Source organism: Equus quagga, chromosome 17 (genome assembly GCF_021613505.1).
Source record: "Equus quagga isolate Etosha38 chromosome 17, UCLA_HA_Equagga_1.0, whole genome shotgun sequence".
Taxonomy (NCBI): domain Eukaryota; kingdom Metazoa; phylum Chordata; class Mammalia; order Perissodactyla; family Equidae; genus Equus; species Equus quagga.
The window spans coordinates 27,039,288-27,057,648 of record NC_060283.1 but is presented as its reverse complement, the minus strand read 5'-3'; the positions used below and the strand labels follow the sequence as shown (position 1 = coordinate 27,057,648).

Sequence of the window (18,361 nt, the reverse complement as noted above, 5' to 3'; positions counted from 1 at the left end):
CAATGAGTTAGTACATGTGAAGCGCTTAGAATAGTGCCTGGCACATAGTGAATGCTCCAGAAGTGTGTATTAAATAAGGAACCACATGAAGATGGTACTGTTAGATGATGAAACTGAAGCTCAGCTAATGTGTGACAGAGAAAGTTTTAGAACTCAGATCTAACTCCAGAGCCCAACATGACAGGTTTAGATTGAGTTTAATCTTGACTAGAGCTCTCTACAGTGAGATTTACTGCAAGCAACTGTTCTGCCATTCTTTGCCAAAGTGAAAGATTCTAAAATTAAAATTACTCTCTTTTAATGGATTTTGGATCTTTTAATGAAAAAGTAGATAACTAAGAAAGCAGTGGCAAAAATCTTGCAGGATTTCAAATTCTATTAACTGAGCAGTTTTTCACTTTGAAAAAGAGTTTACTTCAGAAGTCCATTAAATATATTGTGTTTTCCTGGCACATCTGAAGTACACCTTCAGCATACAAAATTTTATTTATAAACAACTCAAGGAACACTTGTATTATATATTTAAGACTTCCATGATTTAATGAGATTGTACCATTTTAGGAATTATTTGAGTGCAAAGCACTCTCTGCTAGATGCTGGGGTAATAAATAAGACTCAGTTCCTTTTTTCAAAGGAGATATGGTGCCCAAAAATGTGAAGGGAGAGTAGTGAGGCTTAGCTTATGGGATGAGTTAGACAGAACCAGCGTAAAGTTTCCAAGCTAGAATTTTAAAGTTTTAGAGTTTTTTAAAGCATTATGATACAATTATTGAAGCTTCTTGTTTGAGGGGCGAGGGAGGGGGTGAGTCATGGCTAGCATTAAAGTGAATTCTTCAGCCAGCCCCTTAGACAAACTTCTTAGAAGTAGCCATGATTAATAGTTTTCTATGGATCCTTCCAGAAAATTTTTATGTGCATTCAAACATGTACAATGCTGTTAGTTTTCTATGGCTGCTGTTACAAATTACCAAAAATTTGCTGGCTTAGAACAACAGAAATTTATTTTCTCACAGTTTTGGAGGCCAGAAGTCCAAAATTTAGGATGAGTCTTTTTTTTTTTTTTGAGGAAGCTTAGCCCTGAGCTAACTGCCGCCAATCCTCCTCTTTTCGCTGAGGAAGACTGGCCCTGAGCTAACATCTCTGCCCATCTTCCTCTACTTTAAATGTGGTACGCCTACCACAGCATGGTGCCAAGTGGTGCCATGTCTGCACCCGGGATCCGAACCAGCAAACCTCAGGCTGCTGAAGCGGAACGTGCACACTTAACCACTGCACCACCGGGCCGGCTCCTAGGATGAGTCTTAAGGGGGTGAAAATCAGGGCAGGGCCACACTCCTCCAGAGGCTGAAGGGGAGAATCCCTGTCTTGCCTCTTCCAGTCTCTGGTGGCTGTTGACATTCCTTGGCTTGTTGTCACATCACTCCAGCCTCTTCTGATCTTGCTCTCCTCTGTCTTCACATTGCCTTCTCCTCAGTGTGTGTCACATTTCCCTCTGTTTCCCTCTTACGAGGATACAGGTGATTGCATTTAGAGCCCACCCAGATCATCCCAGATGATCTCCCCATCTCAGGATTAATTTAATCACATCTGCAGAGACCCTTTTTTCCAAATAAAGTAACATTTACAGGCTCCAGGGATTACAACCTGCTATCTTTGGGGATCATTATCAGCCTACCACAAATGTTTATGTCCCTCTTTGTATATTTTTACTAAACAGAAAAAAGGAATTAAACTTCATATTACTGTCTTTCTAATTTCTTTTTAAAACTTAATAATGGATTTTTTCCACATCAGTATTGAAATGTTTACTTTAGGCTTCTTCATCTTTTTTTTTTTTTTTTTAAGATTGGCTCCTGAGCTAACTTCTGCTGCCAATCTTTTTTTTCCCCTTCTCCTCCCCAAAGCCCCCTAGTACATAGTTGTATACTTCAGTTGTGGGTCCTTCTAGTTGTGCTATGTGGGACACCACTTCAGCATGGCTTGACGAGCAGTGCCCTGTCCACGCCCAGGATCCAAACTGGTCAAACCCTGGGCTGCCAAAGCTGAGTGCGTGAACTTAACAACGCGGCCGTGGGGCCGGCCCCCTTCTTCATTGTTTTTTTTCTCTTTACCTGCAGAGCATTTGTGTCACTTTTTTTTAAAATTATGGTGAAAAAAAACCCGACATAACTTAAAAATTACCATCTTAACCATTTTTAATTAAGTACATTCATTGTTGTGAAACACATCTCCAGAAGTTCTTCATCTTGCAAATCTGAAACTCTGTATCCATTAAACAGCTCCCCTTTTCCCCCCTCCCTAGTCCATGATAAACTATACTTCTACTTTGTTTCTATGAATTTTACTAGTTTAGATACCTCATATAAGTGGAGTCATACAATATTTGTCTTTTTGTGACTGACTTATTTCGCTTAGTGTAGTGTCCTCAAAGTTCATCCATATTGTAGCAAGTGACAGGATTTCTTTCCTTTTTAAGGCTAATAATCCATTGTATGCGTATACCACATTTTGTTTATCCCTTCATCCTTTGATGGACATTTGGATTGCTTCTACCTCTTGGCTATTGTGAATAGTGCTGCTTTAAACATGGGTGTACAAATCTCTTTGAGACCAGTTTTCAATTCTTTTGGATATCTATATACTCAGAAGTGGGATAGCTGGATCATATGGTAATATGGTACTCTCTTTTTAATTTTTTAAACAACCTCCATACTGTTTTCCATAGCAGTTGCACCATTTTACTATCCTACCAACTGCATGAAGATTCCAGTTTCTCTACATTCTCGCCAATGTTTGTTATTTTCTGGCTTTCTGATCTTTTGGGGTTTTTTTATAGTAATCATCTTAGTGGGTGTGAGGTGATATTGCATTGTGGTTTTCATTTGCAGTTCTCTGATTAGTGATGTTGAGCATCTTTTTGTATGGCCATTTGTATATCATCTTTGGAGAAATATCTATTCAAGTCTTTTGCCCACTTTTTAATTGGGTTATTTGGGTTTTTGCTTTTGTAGGAGTTCTTTGTATTGTCTTGAGTATTAACACCTTATCAAATATATGATTTGCAAATATTTTCTTCCATTCTGTAGGTTTCCTTTTTATTCTGTTGTGTCTTTTAATGCACAAACGTTTTCAACTTTGATGTAATTCCATTTGTCTGTTTTGCTTTTCTTGCCTGTGCTTTTGGCATCATATCTAAGGAGTTATTGCCCATTCCAATGTAATGAAGCTTTTCCTCTATGTTTTCTTCTAGGAGTTTTATAGTTGTAGATCTTACGTTTAGGTCTTGAATCATTTTCAGTTAATTTTTGAATATGGTGTAAGATAAGGATCCAACTTCATTCTTTTGCTTGTGGATATCCAGTTTTCCCAACACTGTTGAAGAGACTGTCCTTACCTCATTGAGTGGTCTTTGCACCCTTGTCAAAGATAATTTGATATGGAGAGTGTTAAATCTTGTCAAATGCTTTATACTGGTCAATTGAGATGATCATGTGGGTTTTGTCCTTCATTCTTTTAATGAAGGACAATGTCATGGTGTACTACTTTGATTGACTTTGGTATGTTGAACCATCCTTGCATCCCAGAAATAAATCCCACTTGGTTGTGGTGTATGATCCTTTTAATATGCTGTTGGATTCAGGTTGCTAGTATTTTGTTGAGGATTTTTGCATCAGTATTTATCAGTGATATTGGTCTGTAGTTTTTTTCTATTTGGTATCAGGGTAAATCTGGCCTCATAGAATGAGCTTGGAAGTATTCCTTCCTCTTCAATTTTTTGGAAGAGTTTCCCGAGCATTAGTGTTAATTCTCCTTTAAATGTTTGGTAGAATTCTCCAGTGAAGCCATCTGTCCTGGGCTTTTAATGTATCACTTTTAAATTCCTTTCCAGTGAATGTTCAGCTGGGTGTGGTGCCCTGAGTACAGACTATAGGAAGGCCTGCTCTAAATGTGATATTTCTTGGTGCCATGAATTGTGCTAGATATGACTAGATGACTCAGAAACTCTCCTTCTCATTCTATCTGTATGGAGAAGGAAATACAATTCGTATTTCTGACTTTTTGAATCAGTGTTTTTACCTTTTGCCATATTACTTTCTTTGCCAGGCATAAGAGGCTGATAATTAAAATTCTGCTTTTTGAGTGGCTTGTGTGAATCCCTACTTTTTGACCTGGGGACAAAATATATTCTACCAGGGTTAGAGTGCCTGAAAAAGGAAAATGATGGTAGAACCTACATGTATGCAAACTGTGGTTTTGGATTGTCTGTGATACTAGCATAGAGCAAACTACCGTTCCTTTGTAGTAATTTAACCAAGGGCCAAAGAGAATGGGGCTGTGAGATTTTTGCCACTGAAGTAGAAGCACTTTCCAAACATTTCACGTTAGCTGCAGATGTCTGAGTACTTAAGAACTTGGAATGTTTATTATATATAAATAGTTGTGGAGTACTGTTTCATAAAACTTTTGAGGTGGGAGAGTTATTAATACAAACTCCTTGTTTTATGCATGAGAACACTGAAGCCCCCAAAGATTAAATGACTTCTCTGAGGTTTCACAACTAGTTAATGGCAGAGCAGGGATTTGGGGATGTAAATTTTCGTCTTTCTGTCCCAGTGATCTTCTCAGATTTTTTTTAAAAAAGTGCCTTCTTACACTTCTGCTTGACACTATAGTATGTAACTCCCCCCAGCCCCACCCTGGAATATTAGCCCTGAGCTAATATGGACACCTGATCCTCCTCTTGTTGCTGAGGAAGATTGGCCCTGAGCTAACACCTGTGCCCATCTTCCTCTATTTTATGTGTGGGACACTTGCCACAGCATGGCTTGATAAGCAGTGCGTAGGTTCCCACCTGGGATCTGAACCGGTGAACCCAGGGCTGCAGAAGTGGAGTGCACGAAATTAACTGCTGCGCCACCGGGCCAGCCCCAGTATGTAACTTTTTAAATTATAAGATCCTACTAGCTAGAGGCAGGGGGTATTTTTTTCCTTTAATTTTTAAACTCATGGAATATTTAATATATTTTTAAAATAATAAATTATCTATGCTATAAATTTTAAAAAGGACACACCCATGTTCCTACCACTCAGTTTAAGATAGAACATTACCAATATCGTGTGCAACCTTCCTTGATTACATCCGAGTTTATATTCTCTGCCCTTTCTACTATGCTGAGTTTTCAGTATATCCTCCTTTTACTTGTCTTTTTGATTTAACCACAAGTATCTGTATTCCTAAACAGTATATCGTTTGGGTTTGTGTAATCATACTGTGTGTTCTTCAGTAACTGGATATTTTTCTTGCAGCATGGTTTGTGAAATTCATCCCAGTTTTTGTTAATAGCTGTCTTCATTTGTTTTCACTCTGTATAATATCTTCTTTGTGAATATAACACAGCTTGTTTAGTCGTTCTCCTGTCAATGGGTTTTTTTTAACTGATATGTAATTCACATACCATAAAATTTGTTCTTTTAGAGTATACATACAATTCAGTGGCTGTTTAACATAGTCACAAAGTTGTGCGACCATCACCACTATCTAATTCTGGAACATTTTCATTACCCTAAAAAGAGACCTCATACCCAGTAAGTCACTCCCATTCCCCCTTTCTTCTTCTTTACCCTCAGCCCCTGGAAACTACTACTCTACTTTCTGTCTCTGTAGATTTGCCTAACCTGGGCATTTCATACCAGTGGAATCATATAACATATGGCCTTTTGTGTCTGGCTTCTTTCAGAGACTTAGCATAGTGTTTTCAAGGTTAACCCATGTTATAGCATGTATCAGTACTTCATTCCTTTTTATGGCTGAATAATATTCCGTTGTATGCATATACTACATTTTGTTTACCCATTCATCAATTGATGGGTTTGGGGGTTGTTTCCACTTTCGGGCTATTATGAATAATGCTGCTGTTAACATTTATGTATAAGTTTTTGTGTGGACCTATGCTTTCAATTCTCTTGGGAATGGGTTGTTAATATCAAATATTTTCCAAAATGGATGTACCAATTTACATGCCCCCAACAATGTACAAAAATTCTGGACCCCCTTTTTAAAAGAAGTTTTTGTAATATTGGAATGGTATTTATAATAAGTTTCTTAATATTTTCTTGTAAGCTTCTGTTTGCTTCCTAATCAAGAGAATTATACTTTTGATAAAAGAAGTTTAAAATGACTTGCTATATAAAGAGATTGTTGAGAAATTTTATTTAGACTGTGAAAAAACTCATCTGAATGTGGGAAAACCAGTCTGACAGATGTGTATGCATGTTTTGGTTCTACTTACTAGGAATACTTTTTGTTTATCCTTATAGCTTGTTGATCCAGACAAAATGACCAGATTTGACTACTCTTGGATGGGATTTGAAAGAGTAATTTTCATTGATATTTCCCTTTGAAAGTGTTATATAAAGTAGCATCTAAGATTCATACCAAATGACCAATGACTGGTTTGTAAAAAGAAGACTACATTACAAACCAATAATACTAAGTTGCAGATAGAACTGGCTTTAATTCCTAGGTATAAAAATACAGATCTATACCGGCAATTAGTACTAAGTAATCCAGTTACTCTTGTACATTACTTGAACTCTTGCGCAGTGCTAGTGGGCAGTTCAAAATCGGACTATTCTAGTCTGATTTGTGGCAGCCTTAACCTAGAATTTTCTAAGACCATCAGCATAAGGGTAACCTGGGTCTGCTCCCTAGTAGAGCAGTCTTCATGCCTGTTCTTTGGACTCTAAATTTCCACTTGAACCCCTGTTCAGGATTGCAGATGTTAGGGCACTTATAAATGGTCTTTAGCTTCACTAAATTGATTCCCATACTGGTCTGGTGGTGGCTTAAGGCTTTAGTAAGGTGTATTTATTCATCTAGGTTAGATAGAGGAATACAGGCTTAGTAACCACATAAATCTCTTTCCTGGCAGTATGAAGGAGACACAAAATGCAGTCAAAACTTGTAAGCTGAGATTGAAGAAAAATTCCTCCTGTGAAAAGAAAATTAAAACTCATTGATGACCTATGGAGAGCTTGGAGATCATTACTTAACTCCCTGAGATATTAATCCAGTTTTTGCTACATTTTTTTTCAAGAACTCTTCATATTAAATTAGATAATTGTGCATCCCAGCTTGTATTTGCATGCAAGATTTTTATCTACATAGACTTGTAGTGAATTCTTGGCCACTCTTTGAAAGATCGCATTTTACTCACAAGAAGGAGAATATTATTTCTCTGTTTTGCCTCCTATTACCTCCTACCCATCTTCTATCATTGTCTGGAATTCCTCTGTTGTAGAGAACAGAAGGAAGTCAGTGACAGGGTGAGGTGAAGCAATGCAGGCTGCCAGAATTCTTTTCTGGGCCTTTGAGTTGCCATTTGAAGAACACTACCCACTCAGGTTAATGGAATGAGCTGCTTACATAATGGGGGCTATATATTTACCTTGATGCTTTGGCTATTTCCTGCAGCAATTTTTTTTGCCCCTGGAGGAGGGATTAGGATTGTAATAGTAGAAACTGGTCATCTCCTTTGTTTCTGGAATATTACCTGTGTTGCCACCAAAAAAGAGTTCCACGCATCTGCGGTGGAGTCTTCCTAGTTGGTCCTTCATTTGCCTCATGGCTTGGCAACCCTGTGGGCTGGAAGGAGCGCCCTGCTCCCTGCAGACCTCTGGGCCAAGGTCCGCCGCGGTTCAGCGGAGGCCCCTTTAAGCCGTCAGTGTGTGCGAACCGGGCTGAGGCGGGGCGGGCACTCTGACGGTGAGCTCTGGGCCCCGCCCCCGGAGGAGGCGTTTCCAGGCGGCCCAATGCCGCCGCCCGCCAGCCTAGGATTCCTGCTGATTCTGCTCGGATCGTAGGGCCCGCGACCTCTCCCTGCCTGGGGAGCGTAAGTGTCAAATTGCAGGCGAGGGTCGAGCATCCCGTGCCCATGCCGGAAGTCCTGGTGGACGGTACAGGGGACTTTCCTGGCCTATCAGAGACTAAGGCTGCGAAAGAGCGTAAACAATGCCGGGTGCAGTGAGCTAAAGCCTGGGGCATCTGCTCTACTTCTGGGTGGTGACAGCGGCCCTAGAGGGTGCTTGTTTAGAGATGCAGTGGTTGAGCGGTGCGGTGCCCACGATCTGGCTTTGTCCCAGCCTGGTTCCAGCCTGGGGTGAGGAGAGGATTGCTTTTACCAGAGTATAACCCAGTTGAGCTGGATGGGTGGAGCTGGATCTAGTGCCCTGGGCCTTAGGTCCTTAGCCTGGGGTTTGGAGACCTGGGTAGCTTTGGGATGAGTAAGCAGTAAGTTTTCAGCTACCTTGGTACAGTTGAGCAGCACCTCTCCGAGTTGACCTGATTCACAGCCGGGTTTAGCTTTTCATCTCCCCAGAGGCCTGCGTTGGTGTCGGATCTCCCTTTTGGAGACATTGACAGTGACCAGCTATTAGGGAGAGTCCAGTTAACCTTCTTTCCTGCCAATACGAATAGCATGATGTGGAAGAGACAGCTCTTTACTCTTCCCCCTCTCTGAAGGAATTTGTGGGAGGACACCATCCCAGGACTAGGACAGCAAGCATACCCAAGTTTGTTGAGATAACCTGCTAGAGAAGCAGTTCAGATTTCTGGCCTCCTGATAATGCTCCAGGAAGAGGGTAACACTTGTCCCTGTTAATGGGAATTACCTGGAGGCAGTGATTTTTTTAAATTAGAGGGAAAGGCTTGTCATTTTTGTTACTGGCTACTTAGAGATGAGTTTTTTGTCTGGCTTGGCCAAGTTATAAAAGTCTTAAGTTTTCTGTGACAGTTACATAATTGTTTCTTTAATCTAGTTGTCCTTCCTAGACATGGTTTGAGTAAAGATTCCTGGGCATGTGTGTGTTCTGATTTATAGTTATTTTCTTTTTTTGAGTGAGTCTATCATCACACCTCATTGGAAGTTCAAAGGGGTTGCCTTTTGAGTGGGCAGAAATTTCCCCCAAACTTCCTTCAGACTCACTCGATGCTTCCTTAGCCAGAGGTGAGAGTCCAGGAATGGTGATCAGATCCAGATCCCGAGTATTGTGATAGTGAAGAACTTTGTAGGTCAAGGGCTTGGGAATTAGCCATAAAATAGTTTCACTGCTATAGCTTCTTCCCAAGAAGAGAGCTGAAATGGCCTTTTTAGTAGCTGTAAAATTATTCTTATAGGATGTCAAAGTACAGGAATTTAAAATAAAAGGATACCACACTTGGACCTTTGGGCGGTGGGAAAGAGTGGTGGATGGAGAAATGAGAGACGCAGGTTCCAGGCCCACCTCTGTAGCATTGCTCATGACTTAATTTCTCGGGGCCTTTTAGCTGGTGATAAAGGAGAAAATGCATAGACTGCTGGGGTCTATATGTCATGATAGTGCATAATGCATACTTAAGAGATAACTCGATATTTAATTGGATACTAAACTGAAAAACCAGACAGTTTGAAATTTATTCTAAGTTCTGCCTTTATGTGTGACCTTGGAAACGTTTCTTAACCTCTGGTCTAAAAATAAACAATTACATCTAAACCTTTTTCAGGAATAGTGTGGACTATATGGTATTTGAGCTCTTTGGAAGACATTTTTGATATATCAGTAGTATAAAAGTTATAATATTTCTGTAAAATAGATTTATTTTAGCTCGCCTTCTTGCCTTTGCATCTGTCTTAGGCTAGGTAAAACTTCCTGGGAGCTCTGAATAATTTGAATTTTTTTGAGGAAGATTAGCCCTGAGCTAACATTTGCTGCCAATCCTCTTTTTTCGCTGAGGAAGATTGGCCCTGAGCTAACATCCGTGCCCATCATCTTCTACTCTATATGTGGGACGCCTGCCACAGCATAGCTTGATAAGCAGTGCATAGGTCTGTACCCAGGACCCAAACCGGCGAACCCCGGGCTGCCATAAAGGAGCGTACAAACTTAACCACTGTGTCACTGGGCCAGCCCCTGAAATTTCTGAATATTTGTACTATGGACTAGATTGAATGAACCATAGCAAGCATCATGTATAGTTCAAATTAATTTTATTAGTACTTCTCATGTTGGCAATTTTATTCATTCTTAAAGCATCAAACCTTGCTATGTAATGAAAACTTGGTTTCCTATATGTATGTTTGTGAAATCCAGAACCCTCTGTTCATCCCTGGTGCCACATTTCCAACCACTTGAAGATGGTACTTCTCAAGTCTAAAACCAAACTCATCATATTCCTCACCTCTTCTCCATTCCCCCAAAACGAAAAACCCAGAACTTCCTCTGACTTATATTGCTGTACTGGCACCACTGCTCTCCCATTCACCCAGACGGGACCCTCCTATGAGCCACGTCTTCCTACACCCATGTCTTTAGTTGATTCTACTTCTTTAATGTAACTGCCTTCGGTCTGCCCTGCCCACCCTTTCCATTCCTGTTGCCGAGACCCCTAGTTCTGGCTCCTGTTTATCTTTGTCCTGGAGTACTGCAGTAATTTCCGATGAAGACTCTCTACTTTCTCTCCCTTTCAATTCGTTCTACACAGATTTATCTTTCTAAAGTAGATAGGATTACGTCACTGCCCTGCTTCAATTCATCAGCATCCCCTGCTGTTTAGCTTAATATTCAAGATTCTACATGATCTGGCCCTAGTCTACCTTTCTGGTCTTACACTCCAATAAATGGAGCCATTCACTGTTCCCTAAACATGCTCAGCCTAGCTCCAAGACTTTGCCTTTCTTGTTTTCTCATCCTAGGATATCTCCTCTCCCCTACTGTTTTTTGACAAATCCCACCTGTCTTTTGTCAGAGTTCAGATGCCATCCTTTCTGTGAGATTTTCGCTGACTGTCCCTCATTCACTGATAGTTAATCCTATCTTTGAATTCCCATAACCCTTATTTGTCCCTTGCTGAGGGCACTTTCCACATACAGTATATTTTGTATTATGATTATTTGTTTACACATCTTACTTGAACTCCTTGAGCACATCCTGGTTTACCCATAGGGAAGTTCAATGAATGAATAGGTAAAATTAGAATAGAGTAATTCTTTATAATTAACTAACTTTGTTAGTCTGTTTTTTTTAAACAGTTTTAGTGAGATACATAGTTTACCTACCATTCACCCATTTAAAGTGTACAATTCAATGGTTTTAAGTATATTCATAGATTTGTGTGACCATCACCACAGTCAGTTTTAGAACATTTTCATTACCCCTAAAAGAAACACCACACCCCTTAGCCATCACCCTTCTAATATCCCCCAAAACCTAATCCTAGGCAACCACTGATCTACTTTCTGTCTCTATAGATTTGCCTATTCTGGACAATTAATTTGAATGGAATCATACAATATGTGGTCCCTCGTGCCTGGCTTCTTTAACTTAGCATAATGATTTCGAGGTTTATCCATGTTGTAGCATATATCAGTACTTCATTTTTTTTATGGTAGTAAAATACATACAACAAATACACATAACACATACCGTCTTAACCATTTTTAAGTGTGCAGTTCAGTGGTATTAAATACATTCGTAATATGCAACCATCACTACCATCCATCTCCATAATTCTTTTCTTCTTGTAAAACTGAAACTTTATACCTCCCCATTCCCCATTCTGTCCATCCAGTAGTAGCGACCAGTCTACTTTCTGTCTCTATGATTTTGACTACTCTTAAGTACCTCATGTAAGTGGAATCATACAGTATTTGCCTCCTTGTGACTGGCTTATTTCACTTAGCATAATATCAAGTTTCACCCAGATTATAGCGTATGTCAGAATTTCTTTTTAAGAATGGCTGAATAATAAAAACTGAATAATATTCCATTGTGTGTGTATTCCACGTTTTACTTATCCATTCATCCGTTGATGGACACTTGGGTTGCTTCCGTGTTTTAGCTGTTGTGAATAATGTGCTGTGAACACGGGTGTACAAATATCTCTTTGAGACCCTGCTTTTTCAGTTCTTTTGGGCGTACACCCAGAAGTGGAATTGCTGGGTCACATGGTAGTTCTATTTTTAAGTTTTTGAGGAACTGCTGTACTGTGTTGCACAGCAGCTATACCATTTTACATTCCCACCAGCAGTGTATGAGGTTCCAATTTCTCCACATCCTTGTCAGCACTTGTTTTCTGTTTTTTTGATAGTAACCATCCTAATGGGTGTGAAGTAGCACCTTACAGTTTTGATTTGCTTTTCCCTAATGATTAGTAATGTTGAGCATCTTTTCGTATGCTTATTGGCAGTTTGTATGTCTTTGGAGAAATGTTTCTTCAAGTCCTTTGCCTATTTTTTAATCGGATTGTTTGTTTTTTTGTTGTCGAGTTTTAGGAGTTCTCTATACTACTTCATTTCTTTTTATTACTGAATAATATCCTATAGTATGGATTTACCACATTTTATTTATTCTTTTAATCAGTGGATGGACATTTGGGTTGTTTCCACTCTTTGAATGTTAGTTTGGTTTTAGTTTATTGTGTATATTGAAAACAATACTACATTTTTCTAAAGAAATCATTCAGGCCTTTAGCTTGTTAACTCATGAAATTGTTAAATTTTATTCTGCACACCTTCCCTTTTATATTGACTCTGAGGTTCCTCCTCATTGCTTCCTGAATGTGTTCTGAATGTTCCCAAGGCTTTTACTTTCCTTCATGATAATGATTAGTTAAAATTTGCAGGTATAGGCAAAGTTTTGCTTTCAAACAAGTGGTCACTTTAATGCCCCACCCACAAAGTGTTCTAGAATTATAATCAGAAATTTAGAACTACTATGAATTATAGAGATCATGGTCTACCACCCTTTCATTTTTCATTAATCTCACAGAAAGATTTTCCTTTTCAACTCTCAAAGGAGTAAGGTTTGCCACGGGGGAGAGTTGGACTGCATGGCTAACCCCAAATTACAATGAAAACTATAGTCATTCCTCTCTTATCCAGGGGCAGGTTAACAGTGTTTTAAGGCCCACTTGGGTAGTTAGCTTGATTATTAGGCAGCTGCTGACCAGGGATGGTTCCCTCTTACCACCTAACTGTATTTTAAATTTCTCTAAATTGCCTACATCCTTTTGGAGGCAGATAAACTTGTCTTTCACATATACTCTCATTTGCTCTTTATATTTTCATTGAGTTAATCACCAAAATAAATATTATTTAAAAAGTGTGAATACTTGTCACTATAGATAATGTGGAAACCATGTGTAGATAAATTTCACCTAACTAGGAGTCAAGAAATCTCTTCTAGACCAGTCTCTCCGACTTAAGTGACCTCGGGCAAGACCCTTAACCTCTATTTCCCCATTTGTAAAAAGAGGATAGGGGTAGTTGCTTTATCCCACTTTTTAAAAAAAATTTTGAGCCTTGTAAGGATTAGAGATTAATAAAAAAGCTCTTGCTCAAGAGAATCTTACAGTTCAATAAGAAAGAGTCACATAACTAAAGATAATGCAAAAGAAGGAAGAGAGGAAAGAAACCAGAATGAGATAATAGTGTGCTTGCATTTACGTTATGAAATACATAGAAGTGATTAAATGTCTTCCTCACTAGATTCTTAAATAAGAGAATGATTGTAAAAATACTTGTAAAATATGAAGTGCTATTGAAATACAGGATTGGTATTTACCATCATTGTAAGTAGGTACTGTGGGACAATTGTAGACAGTGTCCCAAAGTCTTTGAAAATAAAGAGTGTTCATGCAATCATGGAATTTGAAAGGTTGTAGACCAAGAGATTTTATCCTGGGGTTAGAATGTTCAGGGATTCTGTGAACTTGGAAGGAAAAATAATCACATCTTAATTTTCACTAACCTTTTAACTGAAATTTTAGCATTTTCTTCAATTAAGGATGTAGGCAATAAACCACAATAATGTTAGAAGAAGCCATGCCTTTGTTACCAATAGAAATCATTTTCATAATCACGTTATGTGTTATAGCTAAATAGTTTTGGTCATTATAACTTCAGAATTACAGTAGTTATTAAACTTGCTGCTAGATTTTATTTAATGTATTAATGAAGAAACCCATATATTCACATTTAAAAATATTTCGATAGCTGTATTTCAACATAATTAATTTAATGTAATATTTTATGCATTAAAAAATATTCTGAGAAGGTGTCTATAGACTTCACCAAGGGTCTGTAACACAGAAAAAGAACCTGTTGTGTAGGCTCTTAAGACAAAATGGAAGGTAAATAGTACTAGTTCCATTTTATTATTTGAAGGAACAAGAGAGATATGTGGCCTTGCCCCCAAGTGTTAACTAGACCAAAAGAGGTTAAAAAAAAAAAAAAAGCAAAAGCCGTAGTTTCAGTTCTTTATTTGGTCAATGCATGAAATAAAAAAGTAAAGAAAGTAAAGTGACTGTAATAAAATTGTAAGAGGTCTATGCATTATGTGTAATGTATTTTATTCTCTTTCAAGTATTTAATTTATGACTTGTGTCAATGAGTATATCATTTTCAAGTAACTATTATGAGTAAAATGTCTAATGATTTTCAGTTTTGGGTATTTATGTTTGCTATTTTAATCCTATAAAATTCCAAAATGAAGTCAACTGTAATTTAGAAATGAAATAAATATTTTCAAATTGGGAATGCCAGTGAACACTGATGATGGTAGTCGATTGCTAACATTTATTGAGCCCTTGCTAGATGCCAAGTACCTAGTCTAAGAGTTTTACATGTCCTGACTCATTTAATCCACAAAACAACCCTCTGAGGCGGATACATTATTCCCACCTTACACGCAAGCATGCTGAGGCAGTATGCATTTGCCTAAGTAACTTACCCAAGGTCTCACCTCAAGTTTGAAGGTACAGATTTTTTTTTAATTTAAATTTTTTAGATTCACAGGGAGAAATAGAAGAAGATAAAAATTTTCTCAAATAGCAAAAACTCAAATTTGATAAGACTTTTACTGCTGCTTGGATTTTTGTGGGTATTTTTCTTTCCCCAGCAGACATCAGTTGATCATTTTATGTGCCAGGCAGTGTACATGGTACACTGACGGGCTCATCTCCCTGTCTTGCCAAGTGCTGGTTTCACCTGAACTCTATCCTGGGCCCCTTTCTCACTCTGTAGTCTCCCTCAGTGCTATCATCCACCCCCTTGGTTTTAATTACATTTATCTACTGATAACTCCTAAATGTTTATCTGCAAGCCAGATCTCTTGCTGAATCTCCAGCTGTTGCCTGCATCTACACGCGTCTAGTGGGCATCTCAAACTCAGCTTGTCCACAACTTCATCTTTGTTCCTCTCTTACACCTCTTCTACATTCACTCAGTGAGGACATTCTTTAACATTCCTTATAGGTCTAAAATCCATCCACTTTTGTCTGTCTGTGTTGCCACCACCCTCAGGTCCCATCATCTTTCATTTAGACTACAGCCTTCTGATTTCCCTCCCTTGTTACTGCCTTCCAAGCCATTCTTTACATTGCTTTTGTATTTACATTACCTAATCTTTGAACAATGCAAGTTTGATAGCTATATACTTTTCCTACTTATAGTCCTTCAAAGTCTCCTTTCATCTTTGGGATAAAGTCCAAATCCTCAACCTTGCTTACAAGACCTTCCAGGGTCTGATCTTGACTACTTTCCAGGCTGACACCACACCCCCTTACTTTCCTTGTTGCATTTTATACTTGAGCCTTGCTGAACTTTCTTCATTTCCTCAAGCCGTCATATTAAAAGAAGTTAGAAGAGGTGCTCTGGCAGTTTCTGAATGTTTATTTCCATTTCTGTACTTATCTCTGAATGATAAGTGCGTGAACTAGCACATCTTTGGACCACACTTTGAGTAGCTTTGAACTTTAGTACACCACATGGGTGAATTTTACAGATGAAGAAGTGAATGAAAAAGCAAGTTATGGAAGACTGCAAACTATGATAAAATTTTTCTAAAACTCGTAAACAAGTGTAATTAATTTTGTTGTTTAGGGATATGTGGCTGCGACTATGGCATAGAACTAAGCAAACTTCAGGAACGTGCTTCTATGGGAAGTAGGATGGGGCAGGAAAGAAATGCAGTTGCCGTAATAAATTGGGAATGTTCTGATTTTTAGATGGGGGCAGGTAACATGACAGTTTTGTTGTAATGCTTCATAACTCATTTTCTTGTATATGTAAACACTTAAATTCTAAAATTAAAATGATTGTGAGGGAAAATTAGTGGAGCAGTCCTTTTTTTCTTAGTTTATCAATACTGGAAGAAGAAAAACACAGCAGAGCGAGAGTCCCCAGTGTCGCATGTATACACAAACACTATGTCCATTATATCAGTGGCTGGGGAAGTGTTGATATGAAGCGAGCCTTTCCTTTGAATAGAAAGAAGCAAAACACCAGTTTTTTAAAACTCAGGCTATAAAGTAGTAGAACCCATTTCAGAAAATGTGACATAATGGCATATAAATTTTATATGAGGTGGTTAGGTTGGATAACCTTTTTCTTCATGTTTCTAAAAGGAACCAATAAGAAGAAAAAAAGAGTATTGCAGTGAACTCACAGAATACCGAGAATCGAATATTATTGTTCACGTTCTCTTGGTTGGAAAATGTTTAAACACTTTCATTGAGTATTTCTTTAAAAAACAGTCAGATAGGAAAGATTGCTTTTGCAGTTCACACTTGTGCCAAGAAAGTAACTTTAGAGGTTTTCAACCCAGGGTGTACATTAGAATCACCTGGGAACTTTAAAAAAAAACTGTTGATTAAATTCACGTAACATAAAATTAGCCATTTTAAAGTGAACAGTAGCATTTTGTACTTTCAGTGTTGTGCAACCACCATCTCTATCTAGTTCCAAAACATTTCCATCACACCATAGTAAAATTCCTTCCCCATTAAGCAGTTTCTCCCCGCTCCCCACTCTTCCCAACCTCTGGCACCCATCAGTCTGCATTCTGTCTCTGGGTTGGTCTGTTCTGGATATTTCGTATAAACGGAATCATAGAATATGAGACCTTTTGTGTTTGGCTTCTTTCACTTAGCATCGTGTTTGTGAAGTTCATCCACATTGTAACACATATCAGTACTTCATTCTCTTTTATGGCTGAGTAATAGTCCATCATATGTACGTACGACAGTATGTTTATTTATCCGTTGATAGATGTTTGGGCTGTTTTTTGGCCAATGTGAACAGTGCTGCAATGAATATGCATGTACCTGTACTTGTTGGAGTACCTGTTTTCAGGGGTTTTTTTTTTTCCTGCTTTTCCTCCCCAAATTTCCCCAGTACATAGTTGTATATATTAGTTGTGGGTCCTTCTAGTTGTGGCATGTGGGCTGCCGCCTCAACGTGGCCTCATGAGCCGTGCCATGTCGGTGCCCAGGATCCGAACAGTGAAACCCTGGGCCACCAAAGCGGAGCACGCAAACTTAACCACTTGCCCATGGGGCCGGCCCCCTGTTTTCAGTTTTTTGGTATATTCCTAGGAGTGGAATTGTAGAGCCATATGATAAGTCTATGTTAAATTTTTAAGGAACCACCAAATTGTTATACATGGTGACTGGACTATTTTGCATTCACTTGAGCAACTTTAAAAATACACAGATCTAATAATTTTTATTGTATTTTACAAACATATCAGTGTACAATTATTTAAATTAAAAAAAAAAAGACTGGGGCTGGCCCAGTGGCGTGGTGGTTAAGTTCACACGTTCCGCTTTGGTGGCCTGGGGTTCGCCGGTTTGAATCCCGGGTGCGGACATGGCACTGCTTGGCACGCCATGCTGTCGTAGGCGTTCCACATATAAAGTAGAGGAAGATGGGCACAGATGTGAGCTCAGGACCAGTCTTCCTCAGCAAAAAGAGGAGGACTTGGGGCTGGCCCCGTGGCCGAGTGGTTAAGTTCGCGCGCTCCGCTGCAGGCGGCCCAGTGTTTCGTTGGTTCGAATCCTGGGCGCGGACATGGCACTGCTCATCAGACCAGGCTGAGGCAGCATCCCACATGCCACAACTAGAAGGACCCACAACGAAATATACATCTATGTACCGGGGGGCTTTGGGGAGAAAAAGGAGAAAAATAAAATCTTTAAAAAAAATTAAAAAAAATAGGAGGACTGGCGGCAGATGTTAGCTCAGGGTTAATCTTCCTCGAAAAAAAAAAAAAAGACTGTAGAGTTTGAAAGGTACTGCATAGTTCATTTGTTTTTGTTTCTATATAATATTGCACTCAGTGAATATACCACTAGTTATTCATTTTCTTTTTGATGAACTTATCAAATATTTCTAACTTTTGACTTCTGAAAAGTCTTTTCATAAAAGACTTCTTTTTTTTTTGCTATGACTTTTCTTTTTTCGCTATGAATATTCTCGTATAGGTCTTCTGATGCAGTTGGCATCAATTTCTAGGGTATATAGCAAGAAACAAAGTTGCTGGATAG

General features: G+C 38.8%; 1 protein-coding gene across 2 annotated transcripts in view; it reads left to right on the top strand.

Moving 5' to 3' along the window:
• CKAP5 (cytoskeleton associated protein 5) overlaps window positions 1–18,361 on the top strand; it is a 94,564-nt gene that overhangs the window by 8,543 nt on the left and 67,660 nt on the right. Inside the window, exon 1 of one of the 2 annotated variants that reach the window (XM_046643271.1) lies at window positions 7,782–7,892. The exons of the other annotated variant lie outside the window; for it this stretch is intronic. The gene's annotated coding sequence lies outside the window, so the exon portion shown is untranslated. Of the gene's footprint in view, window positions 1–7,781; window positions 7,893–18,361 lie in introns of those variants that run through there. 2 annotated transcript variants of the gene reach the window in all.